The following is a 13,961-nucleotide window of genomic DNA, read 5'->3' as shown; positions in this document are numbered from 1 at the left end:
AATCCTGTGTTTTGTTGGCTCAGTTTATTTGTGTGTTTTGTCTTTGGGGTGGGAGATAGCCAGACCTCCCTACATTGACATTCCCATTTAAGTATCCCAGTATGCCATTTAGCCAGGCAGCAGGTCCTAAATCTGTGTAATCAATATTTCTCCCTGAGGCACTCCATCACACTCGCAAGTAAATAATTAAAATGAGATAAGCCCCTTTGCAATATAAAATGTGGAAACATTTCTCATTGGGAGTTGGACATGCTATTTACAGTCCAACCATTCATCCTTTGGCCCTCCAGGAACTGGAGAAAAGGTTCCATAAATTTGCAGGTTAAATCAATGATCGGTTGACACTATAAATTGAGATTTGAAAAGCTTTCATGACTTTCCTATTACATTAACATCAAATATTTAGGGGCACCAAATCACTTCACCATTAGCAGATCTGCGGTTTTACAACATTGTCAAAACAAAATGCTGCTACCCCCGGATGTGAATGCAATTCAGACTCCCAATTCTCCTGAAGATTTTGAATTATAAACGTATGAACAGAGGTCTCACATGGATGGCTTAGATAAGAAAAAAATAAGGTCACCATCTAAAGTGAAGACAGTGTGCTGTGCGGAGGTAAGCAAAGACTATGACATTTCCCAAACTAGGCTAATCCCCCAGAACATTCACAAAGGGCACCATGGTTGCACACCATTGCATCATGGTGATATGTTCACCACCTTTCTCTCATAGTCGTGTTGCTCTTCACGTACAGATGTGGAATCTAAATTTGAGCCAGTTTACTACAGCAGGAAAACAATCCTGGAGCAACAGGAACTGGGAATAATTATGTGGGTTATAATTAATAGGCATTCTTGTAGGGGTTGATACATTTTTCCAAAGTGGAAATTAATAACTTCAGAAGCCTTTTTAAACCTCAAATACACTACACGTTTTAAATGTTCTGCAGCAGGGGGATCAATTTAAGATCCTACATCTGTATATGCCATTGTTTTTCAATGCTGTTCATTTTTCAAAGACTTGACACGAATCACAACAAAGAGCCCACAAATAATAACCCTGAACCGGAGGAAATATAATAAAACTGATTTCTCTTTGTTGTGATTGAAAGTTTCATATGATGGTATCAGAAAAAACGTAGGGCTTAATTCAATGAAACTTGAATTATAATATCGACACCATATATATTTTCCCAAGTAGGCCCAGATGTAGTTTGCAAACAGCATTTACATTTCTGTGATTTGATTGGATTTCAATACAACAGAAGGTTTAAATCACCATATCTGCCTCTCATCTGCCTCTCATATATATATATATATATATATATATATATATAGGTGGTGGTCCTTCTGTAGCACAGTTGGTAGAGCATGGCGCTTGTAACGCCAGGGTAGTGGGTTCGATTCCCGGGACCACCCATACGTAGAATGTATGCACACATGACTGTAAGTCGCTTTGGATAAAAGCGTCTGCTAAATGGCATATATACATATATATATATTGGCAGACAGACACACTGACTTCCTTTGTCATGCCTAAAGGCCAGGGGACGGGGATCCCTCTGTGGAAACTATTGTGAAATTTCCATGCTGGTGTGTGGTGATGGCAGGGATGGGATTCCCTCTGTTTACCCTCCACGGCCTGTCTTTGCAGGGAACCATGAGACTCCTCTTCGCCCCTCAACAGGAAACAGGAAGCACCGCCTGCCAAACACTCCCATGACTTCTGACTAACTACCGCCCAAACATCCAACTCTCAGCTCAAGCCCCAGCTCCTCAGAACCATGATGATTCAGTAGTTTGTGAGGGGAAATACATAGAAGGTAGTATTAGGTGGGCTAATGTGAAATTAATATGATTCGTAGCTTGGCCATTTTTAGGTCCTTATTTCGCAGGTCAACAATTTAACCTTTTACTGCAGTGGGCTAAATCAGGGTCACACAGAGTGTTTCTTGGTAGTAATTAACAGATCTACTTTGAAACAAAAGTATACACCTCACACACAGTCTCTATGGGGGTGCCACAGGGTTCAATTCTCTGGCCGACTCTCTTCTCTGTATACATCAATGATGTCTCTCTCGCTGCTGGTGATTCTTTAATCCACCTCTACGCAGACAAAAAACATTCTGTATACCTCTGGCCCTTCGTTGGACACTGTGTTAACTAACCTCCAGATGAGCTTCAATGCCGTACAACTCTCCTTCTGTGGCCTCCAACTGCTCTTAAATGCAAGTAAAACTAAATGCATGCTCTTCAAGCGATCGCTGCCCGCACCTGCCCGCCCGTCCATCATGACTACTCTGGACGGATCTGACTTAGAATATGTGGACAACTACAAATACCTGGGTGTCTGTTTAGACTGTAAACTCTCCTTCCAGACTCACATTAAACATTCCAATCCAAAACTAAATCTAGAATCGGCTTCCTATTTCAAAACAAAGCATCCTTCACTCATGCTGCCAAACATACCCTCTTAAAACTTACCATCCTACGCATAGAAAAGAAAACATAGAAAAACAACATAGAATGCCCACCCCAACTCACGCCCCGACCAAACCAAAATAGAGACATAAAAAAGGAACTAAGGTCAGGGCGTGACACCATGGCCTATTTATTGCCTTACCTCTCTTATCCTACCTCATTTGCACATGCTGTATATAGACTTTTTGTTTTCTTTTGTTCTACTGTATTATTGATTGTATGTTTGTTTACTCCATGTGTAACTCTGTGTTGTTGTATGTGTCGAACTGCTTTGCTTTATCTTGGCCAGGTCGCAGATGCAAATGAGAACTTGTTCTCAACTTGTTCTCAACCTGGTTAAATAAAGGTGAAATATATATATATATATTTTAAATGGGCTTTAAAAAAGAAGACACCAGTACCATCTCAAATACTGAGTTGAAATGTATTCGATTTTGAATTTCCATTCCAGTATGACTCTTTATACACATCACAGAAGACTGAAATATAACAAAACAGTTTGACATAGAATCACCAGATTTTAGGCAGATTTTTAAAAAATAAAATAAAAAGTTGATTAATTATGAAATGATAAAAAATATCAAAAATATTCCACCCGTGATGCCACTAGCCATTTGACTGCAGGAAAGGGCTACCCAGGAATTTATTTTAGTTGACTCTCCCATCTCCTCTGCTGGAAGCCTGAGAAAGCAGAACAAACCCCTTGAACTGTTTGTTGACTAGTGTGAGCTGGCTGCTGGACGGCCATTTGGCTGGTGGCTGAGTGGACTCTGAGATCCACTTCCTTCCTTCCTTCCTTCTTGTTGGTGTCTGTCTGTGTCTAGTGTCACAGGGCTGAGTATGAGGCACACCCACCACACACGGCAGAGTCTGGACTGCATCAAACACAGACCAGAGCTAACAGCCGGGCCGGAAGACAAGCAGAAACAATAGGGCAGTGTTTAGAGCAGTGTCTGACCGCTGTGACCCTGTCCAACATCACCTCACAGAGGCCTCACGCCGCTGAGCTAGATGGATGGGATTCTAAGATTATTTAAGCTGTTAAATTCTATCTGGTTTATTTCAGTGTGCCAGGGTCTTCTGTTGTGCTTAGTTTGAACTTGAGAGAATTAATTAAATAAGAGATACACTGTTTAGCAAAGTACTTGATAATGAACAAGGTTCTGATACCAGGTTACAGCAAATCATATAGATCAACACATGATGTAATATAAGATTTTAGCAGATTCTCTTATGATTTTTCACCTAGTCAGCTGGGGGATTCAAACCAGCAACCTTTCAGATTTTTTTCTTTTTTTTCTTAACCACTATGCTACCTGCCACCCAGGATGACAGCACAATCAATACATCAATCAATCAATACATCTTATCTTTGGCTATTTGCCAAAGATAAGAATACTCCTACATTCATGTTTAAAAGGTACTGTGCACAGTCTCACACGCTAAGAAAGCACAACAGCGAAGAGAGGATTCTTTCTTGTGGTTTCCCCCTCCAGCATGGTGACATTTTCCAAACTGGTGGTTGACTTAATGAATCATGAACATTGAGGAGCGACAGTCAGTCAGGTAAGTAGCTAGTGGTGTCGACTGGCTCCACTTTTCCTCCATCCATCTCACTCATGCCCCCTGTTGAGAGAATACAGCCAGTGAGTGACACTACACGACATGGGCCCTTCCCCATCCCTTCTCCCCTCCCCTGTCCCCTATTCACAGTCAGTCAGCCCACACCTTTCACCCCGCATCAGTCTGGAGCTATTGATCCTCTCTGATTGATCCAGGGCCCTGTCCATCTGCCCAGAGACTGTGGCCATGGTAAAATCCAAAGAGGGAGGGAGGGAGGGAGGGAAGAAGGGAGTGAAGGAGGGAGAGAGAGAGAGGCCAGTCTGGACTGGACAGCTGGCCCTGATAACTAATCTGCCTCTCCCTGGCTTTTTGTAAAACATGAACTGGTCAACCTGATAGCATTCATTAATAAATGAAAAATGTCTCCTATTTCTCCTCCAACACTGAGCTCCCCTGTTCCATTGGGGTTTACTTACACAGTCACAATGGCTGTTCGGGAGCCCACAGGGGTAGTCTTACACAGAAGAGCAGCACAGACCTCTGGATAAGAGGCACTTGAACACCATACACGTCTGGACCATTGAGAATAAGGTCAGATAGTGACAATGCCATTGATCATACCTCCTCTAAATGTACTGTGGATATGAGACGTGGTGATCTGTCATGCTTGTTGGGGAACGACTCAAACTCTTTATCGTTCTGCCTTCTTTTCTCTGAATAGCTATAGAAGTGGTGTGGAATTTGGAACCATAGCTATACCTCAATAGCCTAAATGAACCCTTCCACCCCTCCCCACCCTGCTATTCTCTTATCCCGGACACCCGGGGACACCTGCAGTAGGAGAGGCAGGGGTGGGGGCAGGAGTGGGGAGGTGGTGGAAAGAGAGAGGCTGTATTGTGTGGTCCCAGAGGCTGTCTGTGGGTCTGGTGTATGGCGAGGCAGCTGCAGCAGGGGTCTTGGCTGAGGTAAGCTTGGCAGACTGGCCAGGCAGAGAAGAGCAAGCATGTGAGAAATGTGATGATTATCTGGAAGAAAACACAGAGAGCGTCTGTTCCTCCACCCTGCCTGGGCAAGAGGCAAGAGGCTGGCTCCCATAGCAGGTGTGCAGGGCAGGGAGGAGCCAAAGAACAGGGGAGGAGAGACAAAAGAGGAGAGAAAGAAAGGGTAGACAGGGGATGGATAGATAGGGGCCTGGTAGCTGCAGGTAGTGGAGCGGGTGGAGTGCGGGTGGAGGGCGGATGGAGGGGTGAAGGGGTGGAGGGCGGGTGGAGGGGTGGAGGGCTGGTGGAGGCCGGGTGGAGGGCAGGTGGAGGGTTGGAGGCCGGGTGGAGGGGTGGAGTGCGGGTGGATGGAAGGGTGGAGGGTAGGTGGAGGGGTGGAGGAGGCCGGGTGAAGGGGTGGAGGGCGGGTGGAGGGGAGAGGCATGCAGGCCTGCTGGCAACTGTCCTATACTCATTAACCCTTTCCCATACAGCTCAGTAAGGAAATCTGACACACACAGATTGTGTGCCTTTGAGCATGACTTCATATCGTTAGACGTTAGATTGCTAAACAACAGCATATCAGAGAGTTTGTGGATGGCTGAATGGATTAATGGGAAGCCATGTGGTAACCTGATCTGGCTGACATTACACTGGCCCTCATCAGGACTCCCGCCATGTCACCTGTTTCCTCCACACACACACAGAAACACACGCACACGCATGCATACACACATGATTGTTTTACTATCCTTGTGGGGACCAAAAAAATTATTTCCATTCAAAATCCTATTTTCCATAACCTTAACCCCAACCCTTAACCTAACCCTAATCTTAACCCCAACCCTTAACCTAACCCTAATCTTAACCCCAACCCTTAACCTAACCCTAATCTTAACCCCAACCCTTAACCTAACCCTAATCTTAACCCCAACCCTTAACCTAACCCTAATCTTAACCCCAACCCTTAACCTAACCCTAATCTTAACCCCAACCCTTAACCTAACCCTAATCTTAACCCCAACCCTTAACCTAACCCTAATCTTAACCCCAACCCTTAACCCCCTAATCTTAACCCCAACCCTTAACCTAACCCTAATCTTAACCCCAACCCTTAACCTAACCCTAATCTTAACCCCAACCCTTAACCTAACCCTAATCTTAACCCCAACCCTTAACCTAACCCTAATCTTAACCCCAACCCTTAACCTAACCCTAATCTTAACCCCAACCCTTAACCTAACCCTAATCTTAACCCCAACCCTTAACCTAACCCTAATCTTAACCCCAACCCTTAACCTAACCCTAATCTTAACCCCAACCCTTAACCTAACCCTAATCTTAACCCTAAACCCAAAACCTAACACTAATCTAAACCCAAAACCTAATCTTAACCCCAACCCTTAACCTAACCCTAATCTTAACCCCAACCCTTAACCAAACCCTAATCTTAACCCTAAACCCAAAACCTAACCCGGACCCTAATTGTAACCGTGACCTTAAACCTACCCCCTAAGCCTTAAATATAATTTTCTTTGTGGGACCGGCTAAATGTCACCACTTGTCCAGATTTTCACACACACAGAAACACACCTCAACCTCTCTTTCTCTCTCTATATCTCTCTCTTTCTCTTTCTGTGGTCCTCTGTAGGAAGAGCTATATAATGAAGATCAGAATTATTGACACATTTGATAAAGATGATCAAAAAATAATGTATAAAATAAATCATTCAAATACTGAGCTCCATTTTATGCCAAACAATATTTGACTTGCTCAGAGAAAGTAATCCCTTTTTTTCCTCACAAAGTTTGGGTCAAAATTGCTCACCAATCAGAACCGTTTTCAATACCTTTCAATACCTCACCTCGCAAGGATAATGGCACTGATAGTTTTTATGAGTTGGAGAACATTGGGAGGGATCTCAGACCATTCCTCCATATAGACTCCTTTCCAGAGCCTTGATGTCCATCGTCTGGTCTTATCGACTGCCCTCTTCAATTCAAGCCACAGGTTTTCAATGGGTTTCAAGTCTGGAGACTGAGATGGCCATTGCAAAATGTTGATTTTGTGGTTTGTTAACCCTTTCTTTGTGGATTTTTATGTGAGCTTGGGGTTGTTGTCTTGCTGGAAGATCCACTTGCGGCCAATCTTCAGCCTCCTGGCAGAGGCAACCAGGTTTTTGGCTAAAATGTCCTGGTACTGGGTAAAGTGCTGTTGACCTTAACAAGGGCCCCAGGACCAGTGGAAGAAAAATTGCCCCATAACATCAAAGATATACCACCATATTTTACAGGTATGGGATTCTCTTGTGCTTATGCATTCTCATTTTGACACCAAATCCACCACTGGTGTGCGTGGCCCAAGAGCTCTATTTTCATGTCATCCAACAAATGTAAACTCCTGGAGTTTACTAAAAAAGCATTGGCACTTGGATTGGAACCGGTGCTTTGGTTAGAGGACATGAAAATAGAGCTCGTTGGCCATGCACACCAGTGGTGAGTTTGGCATCGTAATGATAACTTTGTCAAAGCCTCATTAATTCCTCACACAGCTGAGTTTAAGAGGAACCTGGGACAACATGTCACTCCAGCCTAAGCTCTCACACACACACACACACACACACACACACACACACACACACACACACACACACACACACACACACACACACACACACACACACACACACACACACACACACACACACACACACACACAGCCAATGCTGCTTTCCCATGCTATAGAGACATTGAACCACTGGTCACTTCCCCATTTCACACTGTGTATTTAAATACTGTATCCCCGACGTAGCTCATCATCATATTTCTGCTACTGTACATGTGTTTTAGTTACACTGTTTATACACACTGCATAATTATTTACACACTGGATTATTGACATAGCTCACTCTAATATACTGTATCTGCTGCTGTACATATCATTCTTAGCTGTTATTGTGTAAATTCAGAAAGTATTCAGACCCCTTGACTTTTTACACATTTTGTTATGTTACAGCCTTGTTCTAAAATGGATTAAATGGATGTTCCCTCATCAATCTACACACAATACCCCATAATGACAAAGAAAAAACAGAGAAGAAAAAAAACATTTTTGCTAATTTATAAAAAATAAATTAACTGAAATATCACATTTACTCAGTACTTTGTTGAAGCACCTTGGGCAGCAATTACAGCCTTGAGTCTTCTTGGGTATGGCCGAGCAGTCGCACCATGTGCAATACCAATCGTCAACTGGAGTGGTGTAAAGCTCGCCGCCATTGGACCTTGTTGTAGCAGCCAAAGAGGGATCAACTCAATATTAATGCCCATGACATTGGAATGAGATGTTCGAAGAGCAGGTTTCCACATACTTTTGGTCATGTAGTGTATATACACCGGATGAATTTACACAAGATATACTAAGAATGATATGTACAGCAGTAGATATATTAGAGTGAGAATCCAGTATATAAATACAGATGCAGTGTGTATAAGCAGTGAGACTAACATGCAATGTACTGTAGTAGAAATATTATGATGAGTTATGTCAAAAGTATAAAAACCCCACAACAAAATTGATAGAATTGCAGGAATTTAGCTTCTGGGCTAGAGTCCGGAATATAAATATGCACTGAGTATACCAATCATTAGGAACACCTTCCTAATATTGAGTTGCATCCTCCCCCTCTTGCCCTCAGAACAGCCTCAATTCGTCCGGGCATGGACTCTACAAGGTGTCAAAAGCGTTCCACAGGGATGCTGGCCCATGACTCCAATGCTTTCCACAGTTGTTTCAAGTTGGCTGGATGTTCTTTGGGTGGTGGACCCCGCACTGGAAACTGTTGGGTGTGACAAACCCAGCAGCGTTGCAGTTCTTGACACCAACTGGTGTGCCTGAACAGAACCACCATTTTTTTCCATTATGTTCCACTGTTCCAACCAGTAAAATAAAGTTCTGAACCAGTATCGTTCCTGTCTGTTCCTTTTCAAACCTGTGAAATCAATCCGTGCGGATAGAGCATTCAAGCTCATTGTTTACATAAGTGATGGATAGACAAGTGTAGCCTATGGCGCAAGATGTGACTGAAATGCAACGGGTGGTGAGAGAACGAGAGAATTGAGAAGCAGGCTTGAATCGCTGGGCATCTTGTCATGACATGCACTATCTGAATTAGGTCCACAGAATTATACCTAGGTGGAGCGGCTTCTATGAAGGAACTTCCTTTGAGCTAGCAATCTAACAAGCTTTAGCTAACTACCTAACAAGCTTGAGCTACCTTGTGTGTGCAGAGCTGCATCAGAATTAAAAACATATCTTACCTTTCTGTAGTTAATAAATCCAAAGTGAAACATGATAACTAGGCCTATAGTACCCTTAGCTAGCATTCTAAAAGTGAATCTATTCTTCTCTAGCTAATTAAAAATATCTCTCCCTATCTTCTCATGCTTCTCACGGAAAGGAAAACCCAGAGTTACCTCTGCTGCAGAGGATAAGTTCATTACAGTTACCAGCCTCAGAAATTACAGACCAAATAAATGCTTCACAGTTCAAGTAACAGACACATCTCAACATCAACAGTTCAGAAGAGACTGTGTGAATCAGGCCTTCATGGTCGATATTGCTGCAAATAAACCACTACTAAAGGACACCAATAATAAGAAGAGATTTGCTTGGGCCAAGAAACACGAGCAATGGACATTAGACCGGTGGAAATCTGTTCTGTGAGACACAGAGTAGGTGAACGGATTATCTTGGCATGTGTAGTTCCCCCGTGATGCATGGAGGAGGTGTGACAGTGTGGGGGTGTTTTGCAGGTGACACTGTCTGTGATGTATTTAGAATTCAAGGCACAGCATCCTGCAGCGATACACCATCCCATCTGGTTTGCGCTAGGTGAGACTATCATTTGTTTTTCAACAGGACAATGACCCAACACACCTCCAGGCTGAGTAAGGGCTATTTGACCAAGAAGGAGAGTGATGGTATGTTGCATCAGATGACCTGGCCTCCACAGTCACCTGACCTCAAACCAGTTGAGATGGTTTGGGATGAGTTGGACCACAGAGTGAAGGAAAAGCAGCCAACAAGTGCTCAGCATATGTGGGAACTCATTCATGACGGTTGGAAACATTTTCCAGGTGAAGCTGGTTGAGAGAAAATAATGAAAAAACCTTGAATGAGTAGGTGTGTCCAAACTTTTGACTGGTACTATATATAAACTGTGCAAAACAGTATGTTAACATTATTAAAGTGACCAGTGTTCAATGACTATGTACATAGGGCAGCAGTCTCTAAGGTGAAGGGTAGAGTTCCGGGTGATAACCGGCTAGTTAAATTGTCTTAGGTTCAAGTCTGATGGCCTGGAGATAGAAGCTGTTTGTCAATGGTTGTCTATTTTCATCCCCAATAAGAATAATGACAGAAAAATACTACATTTATATTTTTTCTGAAATCTTAACTTAATGAAGCTGTAGGCTACAAGCTGTCACAAAAATAATGACAATGGAAAATAATAAGTCAGTTTTTTGCGGTGACATGGCAGAAGAGACTGCAGTGTAGGCAGTGGTCTATTTACATGTACAGGAACAGGACAGGCCTACAACACCTCAGTGAGTGTTTCTGCTGAATGACTTCTGGTAAAAGAGAAAAGCCGTGGGTGTACGAGATCTCTCTCTCTCTCACGAAGGGAAGTGGTGGATTACGGTCTCGTTTTTGCCCTCTGTCTTGAGGAATGGCCAAACGCTACTTTCATTTTGAGCTGAAAGGAACGCTCGCAAGCAATTACACTGAGTCACATGCTTCAGATGCATGGTTCTTTCCAGCACAACTGTGGTGTGGTCCTCAGCGGCTGGCGGATAAAGCAAGAATGAAAAATAAAGTCACTCCCCTGCCCCTGCTCCACTGCCAGGCACACATAGAACACAGCCACACTGCCCTCTGAAAGCCTCTCAGCCCATATGTTTATGCAGCCCTTGTCCTTGCGTTTATCAATCTCAGCCTATAATGAATACGCTCCAGTGGAGTGAATGGATTCGCTAATAAACCTCTGAATGTTCCTGGGCTAGCATAGCCAAGGAGGCCCCTTTGTAATGCTCATATTGTTCTCTGTTGTTTTCTCTGTTCGCTCCATTGAAATCCAGATCAATGTCAAAAGACAATGGATGACTTGTAGAATCAAATGAATAAACACTCATTTAATTAGAGGAGAAACGTCATTAATCCTGTTGGGTGTGTGTGTGTGTGTGTGTGTGTGTGTGTGTGTGTGTGTGTGTGTGTGTGTGTGTGTGTGTGTGTGTGTGTGTGTGTGTGTGTGTGTGTGTGTGTGTGTGTGTGTGTGTGTGTGGGTGTGTGTGTGTGTTTGTGTGTAATATGTGTGTCGCCTGACATCTGGCTTTATTTCAGGTTTCAGAGTGTTAAGATGTATTTCTTCTCTCTGACAGGCCCCGTCTATTTTCCTGGGCGAGCGTGACGCTTTCAGGCTGCCCATAGAAGCACAATTAAGATTCCATCAGGATAAAGGTAATGGTAAATTATTTACGTTAACGAGGGGCTCAGCTCACCTAAACATGCCAACACAAAGCCTCTGCTGAAAGCCGGGAACTGGAGCTTCTGTAAATGTAAGTACTTCTAATGAATGTGCTTGGCAGCCATACCCACTTACTTTGGTATGTCCCATGTAGTATAAAATACTATATGTTCTCAAAACGAGATAGAAAGTCCTTGATTGATTTCACATGCTTTTGACTCTCATCTGCCTAATGCAATACTCTTTGACGTAGTCACGTTGCATGGGGTCATTGTGAATAAATGATGACTAGGAGATTTGTTTGACAGCTTCCTAAACAAACCTGACTCAAAATTACATTTCGATAACATTCCTAAATTCATAACACCCCTTCAATTAGGTTTGTTTGGAGTTTATGCATGCAAAAATGTGTGTGCTTCCTCAAATTTCTTGTGCAGTCTTTTTCCTTTGTTTGAGAAGGCATGAATGTTTGTTGGCAACGCTCAGTTACTGGCCAAGTAAAATTTTCTGAGATTTGCAAAAGGGAACTGGGTGAGGAGCAAACTGTACTTTACCAAAACCTCACAGTGTCACGCCCTGGCCATAGAGAGGCTTTTTATTCTATATTTTGGTTAGGGCAGGGTGTGACTAGGGTGGGCGTTCTATGTTATTTTTTCTATGTTTTTGTTCTATGTTTTGTATTTCTGGTTTTGGCCTGGTATGTTTCCCAATCAGAGGCAGCTGTCAATCGTTGTCTCTGATTGAGAACCATTCTTAGGCAGCCTGTTTTCCCACTATGGGTTGTGGGTAGTTCTTTTCTGTTTTAGTGTGTTTTGCACCTGACGGAGCTGTTTCGGTTGTTTCTTTTGTTCCTTGTTGTATTTAGTGTTCAGTTTATTAAAATAATGGTGAACACTTACCACGCTGCGTCTTGGTCCTCACCTTCTTCCACCAACGGTCGTTACACACAGACCGAATCTGACAGTTCAATCATTTCCATAAGTAAACTGAAAATACTTAAGATCATTCTGTGACCATGCAATAATGTTTACCTTATGTTGCAGAACTGATCAAGGTTTACATTTGTCCAAAGTGACTTACTGCGTTGAAACTCTAACATTACTTTATAATCGGAGTAACATCATATAGCGTATTGTATAGCATATACAATGCAATTGCTCCATGGGTGCTTGAAATGTGAACCATTTTGCATCGCATTGACTTGCTTGTAGCTCTTGAACTGCCCCCTTCTCTCTTACCCTGTATATCTCTATGATGTGGTGGCTGCCTGCCTGCTGGCAGTGGCGGCTGGGCTGCTTGGTGGAAGCTGTGACCTTGGTTAGTTTGATGGTATCAATCAAGCAGAATGGGCTATGGATTTCAGCCCTGTCACAGTGTGTGGGCGGGGAAGGATGCAGGTTGACGTACACTGTACTTCTCCATTTTTCATGAATAATCCTTTGTTCCCGTCAGGTGGGAAGGCGGGGTAGAGTGCCGTGACTCCAGGTTGCTGAGAAACCAGAGTGTCTCTGACCCCTTGTCGTTATGGGCTGCTAACTAGGGGGTGTTGCCCGCCACAACTGGAGGCGTTGGACCAAAATTTGCATATTCATTAGCCTCCCTTTTGACCGATAAAGACAGAAGTGAAATGCCAAAGTGCTCAGCAGACAGCCGAGGAGGAGACACACAATTAGAGGAAGTGATTCTTGTTGTAGTCATCCTCCATGTTTCCTTCCCCTCCCTTGCGCTCTCTGTCTCTCTGTCCATTTCCTGTGTCCTACTTCCCACTCCCCCACTCCCTCTCCTCTCTGCTCCTCTCTCAACCCTGTCTTTGTTGGTCTCCACTCACAAGTGTTTGGCTGTGTACGCTGCCGAGCACAAATAGTAGTAATGTAGGTTGGGGTTAGTCAGATCATCATTGTTCTCCTGAGTCGTCATAGACCCACTGTTAGCCTACACATCCAACAGCAGACAGTTTATGAGAGGCTCCTCTTTAGAGAGAGGAAAGGTAAAGTGAGCTTCTCCCAGCAGTTGGTAGGCCACAGCTTTAAAGTAGTACAGTATAGGGCAGGCCATAGTTGCCTGCCCTATATTGCAGGATGCCTCTGTAGTGACCTCTCCCAGGGCACCCCCCTGCCCTTTCCTCTCACACACACACATGAATTTGTGTGATGCGCTGCATTTTCTCTGTGGTGAGTGTGTGTTTAGGGCTAAACCTGCCCCGGGGGCAAAGCTCTCAGTCAGTTCAGCTAAGAACTCTGGGCTCCAGGCCAGGAGAGACTTCTCGGTCTGAGGTAGAGTGAGCCACAAAGGTGGAGGGGTCCAGAACACTGCACTGTATGGAACAAGGCATGTTGTGTATGTTCAATAGATTAGAGTAATTTTTGTAATTTCCTGATATGAGAGACAGTGAATAAGAGAGAGAGAGA

General features: G+C 43.7%; 1 long non-coding RNA gene across 1 annotated transcript; it reads right to left on the bottom strand.

The window, feature by feature from the left end:
• Window positions 1-2,888: 2,888 nt before the first annotated feature.
• On the bottom strand, window positions 2,889-13,049 carry LOC118389367 (uncharacterized). Its single transcript, XR_004826722.1, has 2 exons — window positions 12,792-13,049; window positions 2,889-4,109 (listed from the first exon to the last, which is right to left on the bottom strand). It is a non-coding gene; the product is annotated as an uncharacterized LOC118389367 (long non-coding RNA).
• Between the last annotated feature and the right edge of the window lie 912 nt (window positions 13,050-13,961).

Source organism: Oncorhynchus keta, chromosome 1 (assembly GCF_023373465.1).
Source record: "Oncorhynchus keta strain PuntledgeMale-10-30-2019 chromosome 1, Oket_V2, whole genome shotgun sequence".
In the NCBI taxonomy this organism is placed as follows: Eukaryota; Metazoa; Chordata; class Actinopteri; order Salmoniformes; family Salmonidae; genus Oncorhynchus; species Oncorhynchus keta.
Note: the sequence above shows the minus strand (reverse complement) of the source record. Positions and strands in the feature narration are given on the sequence as shown.